Here is a 17,843-nt window from a genome sequence, read left to right as displayed (position 1 = left end):
TGACAACCATAAAATGAATGTCTATGAGAATATGTGACACTGAAATTTTCATTGGATCTATGTAATGCTGAGTGTCCACGGTTTTTACTAGTGTGTGCTAGACATGTAGAAATGTGCTGTATTTACAGAAATCAGTTTTTTATAATGAAAGTGATTGGCTCTGTAAACATTGCCATACAAGAGCATAAGCACTGGCATTAAGTGAAGGAATAATTTCCATAGAAAAATATTCTAATGCAAGTAAATTATACTACATGTACCTCATAACGTATCATTAGAGTACTAAGATGGCAAAATATTTCCAGAGATAAGGAAGTACTTCAATGTGGGATGGTAAAACCATGTCAGGAGACATGGTAAGGTAGAGCAGGCTGTTACCTGGAGACTCAGTGGGCACACACCTGAGATTTAGGAGACTTCCTGATTCCTGTCAGGTTCCTGACTGAGAACACATGCCACATTTCTCACATAAGGAAATATGACCTGTGTTCACGTAGGCCCAGAACAGAGTTCTCCATCATAATGAGGTACCCAGGGGCCCTGAGGGGTAAACGCAGCCAAACTCTCCAGGTTCCGCCTCCCAAGAGCACAGTAGCACAGTGGACCTGCACATCGACTAGTTGAAGCTACAAATGAAGCTTACTTGTGTCTTATCAGAGAAACATTAAATAGAAAGTTCTGGGGATGTAACTCAGTTGCCTCAGTGTTATGCTCATATCTACAAATCCCTGTGTTTGATCACCAGCAACATATATAGTGGTTATTATGGCACATTCCTGTAATCCTAGCTAGGAAAATTCAAGCAAGTACAGTAAAACTTCAAAGTCAGTCTTGGCTACCAAGAAAATTTTAGGCCAGCTGAGGACACATTAGACTTTGCCTCAAAGCTACAAAAGAAGAGGCCTGTTCAATATATTTCTTATAACAAGACCAACAAACCTGATCTTTATAGAGCAATAGGTAGCTTCAACTTCTGTTTATTATATTCATATTTTAAACTTTCTCAATATAGCATTATATTATAAAACTGGGGTTATACCTTTAATAATCAAAATTTATTATCATATATTGAATTTAGATGTACTAGTTTTGATTTAACATTGCTTCAGCCCATTACCATACATCACAGAATGAAAAGCAAGCATCGTGTGTTGTGGGTACTGTATTGGCACTGGAGAAATAACTTTTGTGAATAAACATTCAAATCCAAGCGTTTTTCTAATCAGTTCATCTAACTGATCAGAAAAGGTAAGTGTATTAATGATTCTGAGCCTTTTGAAACTAAATAAAAATGTGTAATTGTTAACTTAATGAGGTGTTAAATAATTTAAAGATAGTCATAAGCAAAAATCTGAAACACCATTCACTCTCATAAATGTTGGTTTCTATGTCTTTTCTTTCTTAGTCTGGTAGTTTACCTCATTTTTAGACATAATTTGCCACATTGAAAACTGAAATGTCTATGGGAGTTATAAGAATTTTATCTGTCAGTCATTTTCAATTGCATATAGTTTTTTTGTTTGTTTGTTTGTTTTGTTTTTATTTGGTTAGGGATGGGAACTCATACCCACTTTCTCCTGTAAATGTTGGAATCTATCTTACTTGAACATGTGTAGGTTGTGTGTGTTGTAGAAGTCTTTGTGAGTTCATATTTGTCTCAAGAGTGTGTATGGAAGACACTTTTTTCTTTGAAGTCATCCATTGCCTCTGGCTTTTAAAATCATCTGGTTCCCCTACTACACAGAACCCCGAGCTTTGAGGGGAGTACTTTGATGAAGATATTCCATTTGAAAATGAGTAATTGAAGTTTCTCACTCTGTACATTGTCAAGTTGGTCTCTGTGTTAATTCTGATTGCTTTAAGAAGAAGTTTCTCTTTTTTAAAACTTTTTATTGGGTATTTATTTCATTTACATTTCCAATGCTATCCCAAAAGTCCCCCATAACCCCCCCCCCACTCCCATCTCTTGGCCCTGGCATTCCCCTGTACTGAGGCATATAAGGTCTGCACGACAAATGAGCCTCTCTTTCCACTGATGGCCAGCTTAAAAAAAAAAGAAACTTATTCTCAATGACAGAAGAAGAAGAAGAAGAAGAAGAAGAAGAAGAAGAAGAAGAAGAAGAAGAAGAAGAAGAAGAAGAAGAAGAAGAAGAAGAAGCTTCTCTAATGCTAGCAGAGTGGGGCACAGATCTATGGATTCTATGGATTTAGTGGAATGTAATTAGGGCTCATTTTATTGTTATATTCATTTAGCAACGTAATATTATTTAGTTTTCCATTCAGTCTGGGATCCATGTAAAATCAAGTTCTTAGAAACTTCAGCAATGCCAAGTATGAGTTTTCTTCCAAAGAATGGGCCATGACTCCAGTTATAAAATGGTTGCCTGTTACCATAACATCCAAGCCACTATTGTACTAGTATATCTTTCAAGCAGGTCACTGTTGTAGGGCTCAGGATTTATAGTCGGGATGATGATCATCACCTATCTCTTCTGGCTGCACAGTGAAAATCTCCCACTATCATGTTTGCTAGCTCCTGTAGGTGAAGTTTTTAGTGAGGAACATACTCGACTTCTACATGTCCAATGATATTTTGTGGAAGATAACCTTGGCAATAGCCTGTGGCATTTAGGAGGTATCCATGAGGCTGCTTTGGCCAAAGAGTCAGAAAAATGTAACCAATTTCTGGCACTGGAGTTTTAAATTGGTGGTATAAGTAAGTAAGGTAGGTATTACTTAGTGATATTTTTGAAGTTTATAAACCTGAGGAAGACTTAATTGTAAAACCACCAATCAAATGCACTTTTTATGTTAGTAGAAAAGATTTAGATCTACTAAATTGGAAAAGGTTTCATAGCATACTTGATACATCTGCTTCTACTATTGGGGTGTTGTGAAAGAAGAGGATGAAATAAGTAAAGGAAAAACAATAAAGGCAATGGCACATGTGATTGAAGAGCTGAATTGTTCTTTAAATTGTATAATTTCAATGAAAGAGAACCCCAGACATTCCCTATGGTCATGAGAATGACATGAATAACAAGATACCTTTCTCTTCATGGTCATGATTCCAAACACCTACCTTTGTATATGTGCTATTCCACCATACAATAATACAAATAAGTAACAAAGAATATTCAGCATGCATATTTAATTAGTTTAGATACACACACACACAAACACAAAATGTGATAAAATAAAATAAAAAATACTGAGTGAACAGGTTATTTTCTAAGGATGACATTAAAATGGATGCTTACTGCCTTTTATTGCAGAAAAGGCCATCGGTAATTACTTCTGAACTGTGTAGCTTATTCCATCCTTCTCTATCAGAGTTTCCTCTGCTAGTTAGGTAGAATTTCAGGTCATATATTTACCAGGGCTAGGGTGGCCTTGGTGCAGGTTTCTGACAGTAGATCATAGAGAGCCTGATGACAGAGCCCCTAAGCCTTTGTGCTTCCACCACCTCCTCATTGCATTAATATGACATTCATTTGCACAAATTAATCTATGAAACAGAAAAGCCCCAGGCCTTTGTAAAGAGGTCCCCAACACACTTTTGCTGTGTGAACTCTTGGACAATTGGTCTGCTTTCATGCTTTTCTTATAATACATTTGGAAGTAATTGGTATACCCAGAAAAAAAATCTTCAGAAAATCTGCCATTTCTTTCGGATGGTCCTGAAAATATGATGATTATATATCAAGTAGCATCCATACTAAACCAGCACCAAAAAGCTAACAGAGTTAGAAGTGGAGAGTTATCTAGCCAATAAATCATCACTTTTTCTTCTTTCTTACTCTCTTCTGAGTACATGCTAGAATGTCTGATAAATTTTATGAATACTAAATTCATCACTCAAAACTAACAAGGCAATGAAAAATTGTGATTGTGTTCACACACATTTATAGGTGGTAAAAATTGTATAGAATCATACACACTCATGAACAAAGAGTACTAATGTGTTAAGCTGATAATCTCTGAATTACATCTATTGGTTGTCTCAGTGTTAATTTACTGGTTCTGACAATTTTGTTAATCACTATTATATACCATTTCATTTAATATGCACAAAAGTTTATAAGAGAAAACAATAATGTTTTATTGCAATGATGAAGAAACAGACACAGAAAATCAACTGAATTTCATGAAGCCACACGTCTAGAATTTAATAAGAGTCTTTAATTGCTCTGTCACTCTTTTGCTTTGGTGAACTTAAATTACCTTTAAAATGTATAACTCATGCCAGAGAGACATCTCAGAGGTACACTTGCTGCCTTCCAGAAAACCAAGTTTTGTTTCTAGCATAGAGTTCAACCAATTTAAGCTTATCCCTGACTAGCTTACAACTAAATAAGAGTCAGATTGTTAATTTATTTGGCTTTGATACTTACTCGGGGTAACCTCTAACCTCCTTTTCTAAGTGCTAGCCTGGCTACCTCCACAGTGATGGTCTCCAAATCCTTGCTGTTTCTCCTGGCCATGTGCTCATGGTACTTCCCCTCTCATGGCCCTTCCTCCTCTCACCTATTACTCAACCCTTACTGCTGCTCTCCAGGTAAATAAACACCTGCCCAACTCTAATCCCCCCAATAGTTGTCTGTAGCAATTTTTATTTAAACAATACCTTTAAGTTAAGAAACAACAAAAATGGTAAACATGAGAATTCACTCATAGGTGAATTTAGAATTCCAGTACAAAATTAAGCATTAAAATATATATAGCAACAGACCAAACCTCAACAATTCCTGCTTTTTTGCCTAAATAAAAGGCTCTTTCTTTTATAATAATAAACAACAAACAGGAACAATTATGAAACAATTATGTAAGAGTTACATTTTAAAAGTTCAGTCTGTCAATTCAGGAGAAAATATTATATTATCTGTCATATCCTGGTCAGTTCAGAGTTCTGTATCTAATTCAATTTCTATCCTAACTAACATTTTAAACTATAACCAGGAGTGGTATAGCTGAGTCCATAGGTAGTACTATGTCCTATTTTCTGAGGAACCACCAGACCAATTTCCAGTGTGGTTGTAACAGCTTACAATCTTATCAACAATGGAAGAGTGTTCCTCTTTTTCTATATCCTCACCAGCATCAGCTGTCACCTGAGATTTTGATCTTAGCCATTCTGACTGGAGTGAGGTGCAATCTTAGGGTTGTTTTGATTTGCATTTTCCTGATGTTGAGCATTTCTTTAGGTGGTTCTCTGCCATTCAATATTCTTCAATTGAGAATTCTTTGTTTACCTCTGTATCCCATTTGTTAATAGGGTTAGTTGTTTCTCTGGATTTTAACTTCTTGTGTTCTTTGTATATATTGGGTATTAGCTCTCTATTGGATGTAAAATTGGCAAAGATCGTTTCCAAATCTGTTGGTTGCCATTTTATCCTATTGACAGTGTCCTTTGCCTTACAGAAGCTTTGCAATTTTATGAGGTCCTGTTTGTTGATTCTTGATCTTAGAGCATAAGCTATTGGTGTTCTGCTTAGAGGTTTAGGCCATTATCCTCATTCCAGGAATCATAACAGCATGCAGGATGACATAGTCCTCAAGAAGGTGTTAAGTGTTCTGAATATTGATCTGAAGGCAAATAGGATAGACTGTCTTAAAAGCAGCTATGAGAAGGAACTCAAAGCCCACCTCCAGAGTGATAAACTTCCTCCAATAAGGCCACACCTACTCAAACAAAGCCACACCTCCTAATAGTGCCATTCCCTGGGCCAAGCATACTCAAAAGCTATAATAACCAATGCTATTGCTGTCATTATTATTAAGATTTATGTACCAGCTATTATGTCACAAAATTAGCATGTTTAAGATTAAAATTTTTATTTGTTGAATCTGTTCCCAGTAACTATACATATTGTGGTTATAGTCACAAACAATATAAAATACCTTGGTGTGACTCTAAATAAGCAAATGAAAGATCTGTATGATAAGAACTTCAAGTTCCTGAAGAAAGAAATTGAAAAAGATTTCAGAAGATGGAAAAATCCCCTATGCTAATAAATTGGCAGGATTAATATACTGAAAATGACCATCTTGCCAGAAGCAATGTACAGACTAAATGCAATCCTCATCAAAATCCCCACACAATTCTTCATAGAGTAAGAAAGAGCAATTTGCAAATTCATTTGGAATAACAAAAAAAATAGTAACAAAACAAAACAAACAAACAAACAAACAAAAAAAACACAGGAGAGTGAAAACTATTCTCAACAATAAATGAACTTCTGGTGAACTCACCATCCCTGACCTTAGGATATATTACAGAGCAATAGTGATAAAAACTGCATGGTATTGGTACATTGACAGGCAGGAAGATCAATGGAATAGAATTGAAGACCCAGAAATGAACCCACACACACCTATGGTCACTTGATCTACGACAAGGAGCTAAACCATCCAGTGGAAAAAAGACAGCATTTACAATAAAAGCTGCTGATTCAACTGGCAGTTAGCATGTAGAAGAATGCAAATAGATTGATTCTTATCTCTTTCTACAGAGCTCAAATCCAAGTGGATCAAGGAATTCCACATAAAACTGAATGCACTGAAACTAACAGAAAAGAAAGTGGGGAAGATCCTTGAACACATGGGCACAAAGAAAACACTACCTAAGACAATGATTTTGAAAGTGAGCTTTGCAAGGCATTTTATTACAAAAATATGTAATCCTTTTCAAGGAATGAATAAGATATGACAAACTTATATTTAACATTTCTTATTCATTTATAATTTGCATATGTAAATTACCTACTTAAAAAACTCATTTGAATTTTTAATAAAAAATTGAGTGCCTGGTCAGAATACATCTCTAATAGGAAAAAAAAAAAACTAAGTGAATTGACTGATTATTATCATAAAATCCCAATAGAGTGATAATTTTTTCCCTGTTTAAGTGTGGGTAAATACCTTATTGTACTTTATTCTTGTGGTCTCTAAGTAAAGGGCATTTTCCCTAGTCTCTTGAGGCTATCTTGCATGAGTAAGTTTATTCACAGACTAGATGCTTGTCTGCTAGTAACTAAAATCTGTGTGTAAAAAGGATGAACAATATTTCCATTTGCCAGTAGGAAACAAGCCTAATGATGCTCACAGCTGTGTTACTCATAGGGTCATTCTTACCATGATTTGGCTTTTACTGGACCTTTTTTTCCAGCTTTCTACAGTGAAGATGAAGCTCTGTAGTCTCTTATACTTCATCTCATGCTGACTTGACTCATTAACTGATTCCAGCTGTTCTTCCATGGCAACAGACAATTTCACATCTGCAGAGCCATTTGGATCGCACATGTGTATAGCAAAGAGCTGCTTGACTGTTTTGCAATTTCAGGTTGTAGTCAGAATTAGAGCCAATTAAAATGAAACATTTTGATTAACTTATATTCTGACAACATATTTAATCGCAACAACTTTATGCTAGATGATCACTAAACTCTACCGTTTGATAAGCATATTAAAATAAGTGAAGACTTCACACAGAGAAAGTAAACAAAAAAAAGGGCTAACATCCAAAAATAAGTGGAGAAAGTCATGTTAACTTTGAATGAAAAATAAGAATGATGGATTTACATTAATGAGCAAGATGACACTAGCCAGTTAACAATCTAATTTTTAGTTGATAAAATAAGGTAAAATTAGATGAATTGTAGTCATCTTTTGCTTTCTAATTTAATGGTATTATAACTTCATTACATAGGTAATATAAATGCCAACAAATCACAATTATTTGAGAAATGAGGATTGTTTTGCAAATGGAAAAGATTATTGTGTAGATTCAAGAAACCTATACTTTGTGTATATAATGTCAAACCACAGTGGTCAAGCAATACCGAGAAAGAGAATCCCAGGCAAAATGGCAATGAACTGTGATATTCATGTTAGTGGTGTTACAAAATATGAATGAACATTAAAGTTAGTGACTTAAGGAACAAGGAGATTGATTGGTTTGATAGGCAAAACTGTGCTCAGTTCTTCTCATTCTCTACCAGAATAGTTGGGAACATTAGAGCAGAAGATTCTCTTAAAGTCTTTTCTTGGAACATTTCCTTCATTCTTCATTACATACTTGAAAAATAAAGCCTTTCCAGTACTTTTGTTGAGAAAGAGTTTTACAAAACTGGTAGATTTTTCTCAGGAAAACAGAAATGTCATGCTTACTTTGAGCACTTTAGGCAGAAGTAATCCAGGCTGATGAATCTCATCTTCAGATCTCCTTCCTCTTCTTTCCTTCTTCTACTCTTCCAGGCTATCTTTGCTCCTTACATCCCTATTCTTTTCAGTAGCCAAAATGAGTGTATTGATTTAGAGAATATATTTTTTAATGTTAAATGTTACTTTAATACGGCATTTGAGATATCAACTACACATTTAAAACGAATTAATCATTTTGGTAAGTCACTCATTTATGCATTAATATTTAACACCAGGGATTCCCATTTATGAATATACTGTACGAAGCAATCCCTTCTTCAGCTAGTATTACGGTAGATATTCATTGGTTAGCTCTTTAAGCTAACACCTTTGTTTCCATTCTATGCAGATATTATTATAGTATTTTCCATCCCTGGAGATTTCTAGTGTTCTCTGTTTGATGTGTTATATGGAGACACTCCGTGGACTACAACGGATAGAAACAATACATTTGCTTTCATAATTGATCTGGGAATTTTCATAAAGACAAGGAGCACTATTTAGCTCTAAATGTTGAATTATTAGAGATATGATATCTCTTGTATAATTTGTTATATCCAGTGAATTGATGTTTCCTCTAATTTTTTAAGGTAAAGAGTACATGTCATATTAGGGAATATGGGAAATGTAGGAATTTTTTTTTTTTTGAGAAATGGGTGGTGTGTATATGGAACAATTGAATTTTCTACATTTTCCTATATACATCTTCTAAACAAGCTGCTGATAAATATTAAATGTCCTTTGAAAATATACTACCCATTTTGTAATTTTAATTTTGGAAACAAAAATAAGAGCTTGCTCTTGATTATCAGAGAAACACACACACACACACATATATGCAAACACACACACATGTCAAGTGTAACTGAGCAACATTTTTAACTGATAGTCTATATTCAAACTCAAGGAATTTGTGTTTAAATATAATCAGAAGAGAGAAGAAAACTTTTTATAAATTCTTAATTTTCTATTCTTTGATATCCTTCTCAAAATAGTAGATACATTTAAATAAAAGAAAATAAAATTATCGACACATTTGTCTAACAATTATGACTAAATATAAGATATAACATATATTTTAGAATGTATTTCAAAAAAATTTTAAAGACAACCAGCACAAGCAAAATGAAAAAAATAGATATATTTGGACTCATGACTTCAAAACCAACCTATTTTTAAATTAAAAGTACCTCCCTCTAATAATAAGTAACACTCCATTCAATAATTTTTGCACTGGGAATAGATGTTAAATTGCATCACTAAAAGTGGTGCACTTAGAGAGATGTGTACAGAAAGATGAACAAGCATGTGTTGTACATTATGAGGAAAACATTTGCAGTTTGTTAATTTCATTTATATCTAGTGGGGAACATACTTTGTCTTTTTTTAATTTCTTTACTTGGTTTGAAAAATATCTCATCCAAAAGCTCTCTCTCTCTCTCTCTCTTGCTCTCTCTCTCTCTCTTTCTCTCTCTCTCTCTCTCTCTCTCGATTTTGTTGGACCACTCCTGGATATCAATCGAAACTATAATTAAGGCACATCATTTATGGCTTTAATGCTACTTTAAGGCAGAAAAGAATTTATGAGTTGTGACAATGACATTTGTTATTGCTTCAATATGAAAGGTCTTCTATTTTCATGCTTTTGGATTTGGACCTCAGCTTATGATACTTTTTTGAAGGCTCTGGGTCTTTATGTTCTCTAAGAAACGGACACAATCCCTTGAGTGAACATTTTCAAAATATTAAAATCACTTTATTATAATAAATTCACAAATAAAATCATCATACATCTAGATTAAGTTAGCTGCTTAAAGAAACACATGTCCATTCCCAAACTCTAACCAGGTCAAAAAGCTTCTACATAGCTTTAATGACCAATAGGAAGCCAGGGAATGTCAATCCCTGTTTTACAGTTTCACCATCAACTACATTTTTATGTAAGTATGATGAGATGTAGATAGATAGAGAACTAAAAAAGAATCAGCTCTATGTCTTATTGCAGAAATCATGTACATTTTGATACAAAGTCTCATATCCTATTTACTACCTTTTAAAAATCTCCTTTATAAATTTTATAGTCCATGTAGACATACAGTTGCTTATTTTTTTATTATTGGGTATTTACTTCATTTACATTTCCAATGCTATACCAAAGTCCCCCATACTCTCCCACACCCACTCCCCCACCCACCCACACACACCTCTTGGCCCTGGCGTTCCCCAGTACTGAGGCATATGAAGTCTGCACAACCAATGGGCCTCTCTTTGCACTGATGGACTACCAGGCCATCATCTGATAAATATGCAGCTAGAGACACGAGCTCTTGGGAGGGGGTGGTGTTACTGGTTAGTTCATATTTTTGTTCGACCTATAGGGTTGCAGATCCCCCCAGCTAACTGGGTACTTCCTCCAGCTCCTCTAATGGGGGCCCTGTGATCCATCCAATAGCTGACTGTGGGCATCCACTTCTGTGTTTGCTAGGCCCCTGCATATTCTCACAAAAGACAGCTATATCAGGGTCCTTTAAATAAAATCTTGCTAGTGTAAGCAATGTTGTCAACATTTGGAGGCTAATTATGGGATGGATCCCTGGGTATGGCAGTCTCTAGATGGTCCATCCTTTTGTCTCAGCTCCAAACTTTGTCTCTGTAGCTCCTTCCATTGGTACCTTGGTCCCAATTCCTAAAAGGGGCAAGTATCCACACCTTGGTCTTCGTTCTTCCCGAGCTTCATATGTTTCACAAATTTTATCTTATATCTTGGGTATTCTAAGATTCTGGGCTAATATCCACTTATCAGTAAGTACATATCATATGAGTTCTTTTGTGATTGAGTTACCTCACTCAGGATGATGCCATTTGCCTAGGAATTTCATAAATTCATTGTTTTTAATAGCTGAGGAGTACTCCATTGTGTAAATGTACCACATTTTCTGTATCCATTCCTCTGTTGAGGGACATCTGTGTTCTTTCAAGCTTCTGGCTATTATAAATAAGGCTGCTATGAACATAGTGGAGCATATGTCCTTCGTACGGGTTGGAACAACTTCTGGATATATGCCCAGGAGAGGTATTGCAGGATCCTCCAGTAGTACTATGTTCAAATTTTTGAGGAACCACCAAACTGATTTCCAGAGTGCATGTACAACCTTGAAATCCCACCAACAATGGAGGTGGAATCTCAGGGTTGTTTTAATTTGCATTTCCCTGATGATTAAGTATATTGAACATTTTTTCAGGTGCTTCTCAGCCATTCAGTATTCCTCAGGTGAGAATTTTTTGTTTAGCTCTGAGCCCCATTTTTAATGCGGTTATTTGATTTTCTGGAGTCTAACTTCTTGAGTTCTTTATATATATTGGATATTAGTCCCCTATCTGATTTAGAATAGGTAAAGATCCTTTCCCAATCTGTTGGTGGCCTTTTTGTCTTGTTAACCGTGTCTTTTGCCTTACAGAAGCTTTGCAATTTTATGAGGTCCCATTTGTCAATACTCGATTTTACAGCACAAGCCATTGCTGTTCTATTGAGGAATTTTTCTCCTGTGCCCATATCTTCAAGGTTTTTCGCCACTTTCTCCTCTATAAGTTTCACTGTCTTGGGTTTTATGTGGAGTTCCTTAATCCACTTAGATTTGATCTTAGTATATGATAACCTTCTACATGATAACCGCCAGCTGTGCCAACACCATTTGTTGAAAATGTTGTCTTTTATCCACTGGATGGTTTTAGCTCCCTTGTCAAAGATCAAGTGACTATAGGTGGGTGGGTTCATTTCTGGGTCTTCAATTTTATTCCATTAGTCTACTTGTCTGTCGCTATACCAATTCAATGCAGTTTTTATCACAATTGCTCTGCAGTAAAGCTTTAGGTCAGGCATGGTGATTCCACCAGAGGTTCCTTTATCCTTGAGGAGAGTTTTTGCTATTCTAGATTTTTTGTTATTCCAGATGAATCTGCCGATTGCCCTTTCCAATCGTTGAAGAATTGAGTTGGAATTTTGATGGGGATTGCATTGAATCTGTAGATAGCTTTTGGCAAGATAGCCATTTTTACTATATTGATCCTGCCAATCCATGAGCATGTGAGATCTTTCCATCTTCTGAGATCTTCTTTAATTTCTTTCTTCAGAGACTTGAAGTTTTTATCATACAGATCTTTCACTTCCTTAGAGTCACACCAAGGTTTTATATTATTTGTGACTATGGAGAAGGGTCTTGTTTCCCTTTTTTTCTCAGCCTGTTTATCCTTTGTGTACAGAAAGGCCATTGACTTGTTTGAGTTAATTTTATATCCAGCTATTTCATTGAAGCTGTTTATCAGGCTTAGGAGTTCTCTGGTGGAATTTTTAGGGTCACTTATATATACTATCATATCATCTGCAAAAAGTGATATTTTGACTTCTTGCTTTCCAATTTGATCCCCTTGATCGCCTTTTTTTGTCAAATTGCTCTGGCTAGGATTTCAAGTACAATGTTGAATAGGTAGGGAGAAAGTGGGCAGCCTTGTCTAGTCCCAGATTTTAGTGGGATTGCTTCCAGCTTCTCACCATTTACTTTGATGTTGCCTACTGGTTTGCTGTAGATTGCTTTTATCATGTTTAGGTATGGGCCTTTTATTCCTGATCTTTCCAAGACTTTTATCATGAATGGGTGTTGGATTTTTCAGATGTTTTCTCTGCATCTTACGAGATGATCATGTGGTTTTTGTCTTTGAGTTTGTTTATATAATGGATTACGTTGATGGATTTCCTTATACCATCCCTGCATCCCTGGAATGAAACCTACTAGGTCAGGATGGATGATTGTTTTGATGTGTTCTTGTATTTGGTTAGCAAGAATTTTATTGAGTATTTTTGCATTGATATTCATAAGGGAAATTGGTCTGAAGTTCTCTATCTTTGTTGGGTCTTTCTGTGTTTTAGGTATCAGAGTAATTGTGGCTTCATTGAATGAGTTGGGTAGAGTATATTCTGCTTCTATTTTGTGGAATAGTTTGTGAAGAACTGGAATTATATCTTCTTTGAAGGTCTGATAGAACTCTGCATTAAACCCATCTGGTCCTGAGCTTTTTTTGTTTGGGACACTATTAATGACTGCTTCTACTTCTTTAGGGGATATAGGACCATTTAGATCATTAACTTGATCCTGATTTAACTTTGGTACCTGGTATCTGTCTAGAAATTTGTCCATTTCATCCAGGTTTTCATGTTTTTTTTGAGTATAGCCTTTTGTAGAAGGACTGATGGTGTTGTGGATTTCTTCAGGATCTGTTGTTATGTCTTCCTTTTCTTTTCTGATTTTGTTAATTAAGATGCTGTCTCTATGCTCTTTAGTGAGTCTGGCTAACGGTTTATCTATCTTGTTGGTTTTCTCAAAGAACCAGCTCCTCATTTGGTTGATTCTTTGAATAGTTCTTCCTGTTTCCACTTGATTGATTTCGCTCCTGAGTTTGATTATTTCCAGCTCTCTACTCCTCTTGTGTGAATTTGCTTCATTTTGTTCTAGAGCTTTTAGTTGTGTTGTCAAACTGCTAGTGTGTGCTCTATCTAGTTTCTTTTTGGAGGCACTCAGAACTATGAGTTTTCCTCTTAGAAATGCTTTCATTGTGTCCCATAATTTGGGTACTTTGTGGCTTCATTTTCATTAAACTCTAAAAAGGCCTTAATTTCTTTCTTTATTCCTTCCTTGACCGAGGTATCATTGAGAAGTGTGTTGTTCAGTTTCCACGTGAATGTTGGCTTTCTATTATTTATGTTGTTGTTGAAGATCAGCCTTAGCCCATGGTGATCTGATAGGATGCATGGAACAATTTCAATATTTTTTGTATCTGTTGAGGCCTGTTTTGTGACCAATTATATGATCAGTCTTGGTGAAGGTACCATGAGGTGCTGAGAAGAAGGTATATCCTTTTTTTTAAAGATAAAATGTTCTTTAGATAGCTGTTAGATCCATTTGTTTCATAACTTCTGTTAGTTTCACTGTGTTCCTATTTAGTTTCTGTTTCCAATATCTGTCCTTTGATGAAAGTGGTGTGTTGAAGTCCCCCACTATTATTTTGTGAAGTTCAATGTGTGCTTTGAGCTTTACTAAAGTTTCTTTAATGAATGTGGCTACCCTGATATACAGAATTGAGAGTTCCTCTTGGAAGATTTTAACTTCGATGAGTATGAAGTGCCCCTCCTTGTCTTTTTTGATGACTTTGGGTTGGAAGTCTATTTTATTAGATATTAGAATGGCTACTCCAGCTTGTTTCTTCAGAACATTTTCTTGGAAAATTATTTTCCAGCCTTTCACTCTGAAGTAGCATCAGTCTTTTTCCCTGAGATGGGTTTCCTGTAAGGAGCAGAATGTTGGGTCCTTTTAGTGTAGCCAGTCTGTTAGTCTCTGTTTTTTATTGGGGAGTTGAGTCCATTGAAACTAAGAGATATTAAGGAAAAATAATTGTTTCTTCCTATTATTTTTGTTGTTAAAGTTGGCATTCTTTTCTTGTGGCTGTCTTTTTTTTAGGTTTGTTGAAGGATTACTTTCTTGCTTTTTCTAGTAAGTGGTTTCCGTCCTTGTATTGTTTTTTTGTTTGTTTGTTTGTTTGTTTTCTGTTATTATCTTTTGAAGGGCTGGATTCGTGGAAAGATAATGTGTGAATTTGGTTTTGTTGTGGAATACTTTGGTTTCTCCCTTTATGGTAATTGAAAGTTTGGCTGGGTATAGTAGCCTGGGCTGGCATTTGTATTCTCTTAGTGTCTATATAACATCTGTCCAGGATCTTCTGCCCTTCATAGTCTTTGGTGAAAAATCTGGTGTAATTCTGATAGGCCTGCCTTTATATGTTACTTGACCCTTTTCCCTTACTGCTTTTAATATTCTGTCTTTATTTGGTACATTTGTTGTTCTGATTATTATGTGTCGGGGGAATTACTTTTCTGGTCCAGTCTATTTGGAGTTCTGTAGGCTTCTTGTATGATCATGGGCATCTCTTTCTTTAGGTTTGGGAAGTTTTCTTCTATAATTTTGTTGAAGATATTTGCTGGCCCTTTAAGTGAAAAATCTTCATTCTCATTTACTCCTATTATCTGTAGGTTTGATCTTCTTATTGTGTCCTGGATTTCCTGGATGGTTTGAGTTAGGATCTTTTTGCGTTTTCCATTTTCTTTGATTGTGGTGCTAATGTTCTCTATGGAATCTTCTGTACCTGTTATTCTCTCTTCCATCTCTTGTATTGTGTTGTTGATGCTCACATCTCTGTTCCAGATTTTTTCCTAGGGTTTTTATTTCCAGCGTTGCCCCACTTTGGGTTTTTTTTATTGTGTCCACTTCCTGTTTTAGGTCTAGTATTGTTTTCTTCATTTCCATCACCTGTTTGGATGTGATTTCCTCTTTTTTTTAAAAGTACTTGTAACTATTTAGCAGTGTTCTCTTGTATTTCTTTGAGTTATTAAATTCCTTCTTTATGTCCTCTACCATCATCATGAGATATGCCTTTAAATCCGGGTCTAGCTTTTCAGGTGTGTTGGGGTACCCAGGACTGGCTAAGGTGGCAGTGCTGAGTTCTTATGACAGTGTGTGGTCTTGGTTTCTGTTAGTAAGATTCTTATGTCTTCCTTTTGCCATCTGGTAATCTCTGGAGTCAGTTGTTATAGTTGTCTCTGGTTAGAGCTTGTTCCTTTCATGATTCTGTTAGCCTCTACCAGTAGACCTGGGAGACTAGCTCTCTCCTGAGTTTCAGTGGTTAGAGTACTCTCTGCAGGCAAGCTCTCCTCTTGCAGAGAAGGTGCACAGATATCTGTTGATCGGATTTGCCTCCTGGCAAAAGATGAAGGCCCGAAACAGGGCCTGTCCCAGAAGCTGTTAGCTTCTGTAGTCCATACTCTCACCTATGCAGACTAGTCTTGGCGGGATCCAGGAAGAAAGATGGCTCCCGTGGATGCTCAGGCCTTATATTTTTATCTATATACACTATAGGCACATAGAATTTGCATATGAGAAAGAAATGTGTTTTTTTTCTCTTTTTGAGATTTGGTGCCCTTCCTTAAAATTTCAACATTATAAGTCCATCCAGTACTTACCAAGTTAATGACTTCATTTTTAAAAATAATTGCATATCCTGTCAGATTTTCTTTATCTGTTCATCTGCTGATGGTTATAGGAGTTTGTTCCATTTCCTTGCTAGATTAACATATAGAAATATTTCTTTGGAAGGATATGAAGTTTTCTGAGTTTATTCAGCAGTGGAATAAATGAACAAAGGACTTCAGATAGTTTTCAAAACAGAAATACAAATTGCCATTAGCTTACTTTAAAAGCATTCAGCATCCTTGGGGAAATACAAATTAAGTCTTCTTTGGGATGCCATATTAATGACAATAAGTCTTGTGGAGGATGTGTGGGGGCAAAGACCTTTATTCATTTTGGTGAGAGTACAAATGATAAAGTGATTCATCAATTCAGGTTGAATTTTATCAAAGAAATAGCAAGGCCTCTTTATTCATTAATTATTATTGATATAACTATATTATTATCTCAAAATAGAAAAAAATCTAGGAATGGGTTTTTGAAAGTAATACCAATATAAGTTTCCATGTTAGATCCCTCTGGTTGCTGGTTTACTGCCATATAAAGACATCACTCATCATATTTTCACCATGAAAGACAAAGCACAAATTAAATCCTTCTGTCCTGCCTTCTCTGCAATGGTTGGCTAAAATTACCTAAGGCATAAACCCAAAGAAATATTTCTTGTAATTTCTTCACCACAGTGTTGTTCACCACCGTGGTCTTCCTGGATGCCACACTCTACTGAATGTCTGGAACATTAAATTCTCATTAGAAAGAATGGAAATGTGTTTGTCAATTTGCTAAGTTTCCACTATCAAAATTCTGATACATTTTCTTCAACCTCAGTAATGAGTAATTTTATTTAACATTTTATTTATTCTCTGTGAATTTCCCATTAGTTGCACCCAATCCCAATCATCTCCTTATCTCTTAGTATATAACCTCTGCCCTTGCAAACCTCTTCCCCCATTAAAAAAGAAAGAAAAAGAAAAAGAATCTCATTGTGAAATCTGTAATTTGTCCCACTGTATCCCACAGTATAACCTTTTCCTCAGACTTCTTTATTCAAAAATATTCACTGAAATGACTTCTGATATACAGCATCTGATTCTGCTACATTATCAATGCTGCATACTCACCAGAGCTGCTTGGATTTTATGTTGTTGACATGTGTCATTGAGATCCTGCAGCTCTGGATCTGTAGGACTTGATCTTTCACATAGTCCAGTAGTTCACTGCTGGGATAGATGTTGAGGTGGATCAAGTTAAAGCCCTGGATCTGGGCACATGTGGCAGCTGAGCTTCTTAATCCACCAGCCATTTCACACTCATACAACCAGGCCAAGCTGTCTAACACTGTTCAGACAAGCTCACCCAGTGCTGCAGCTGGCAAGAGTAAAAGTCAGATCTCCCACTCTCATTCCCTCAAGGACCGCCCACCAGTGTTCACAACAGCAGAGCCAGCTTTATTTTGTTGCCTAGGTAAGACACAGGGCCCAGTTTCCTGAGTGCTCCTCTGGAAAGTGTCTGGGCCAGATCTCCCACTCGTACCCTCTCAGGGCAGGATTACCTGCTACTAAAGTCCTT

The sequence above is a fragment of the Mus musculus genome, chromosome 2 (assembly GCF_000001635.26).
Source record: "Mus musculus strain C57BL/6J chromosome 2, GRCm38.p6 C57BL/6J".
NCBI lineage: Eukaryota > Metazoa > Chordata > Mammalia > Rodentia > Muridae > Mus > Mus musculus.
This window is presented reverse-complemented; position numbering follows the sequence as displayed.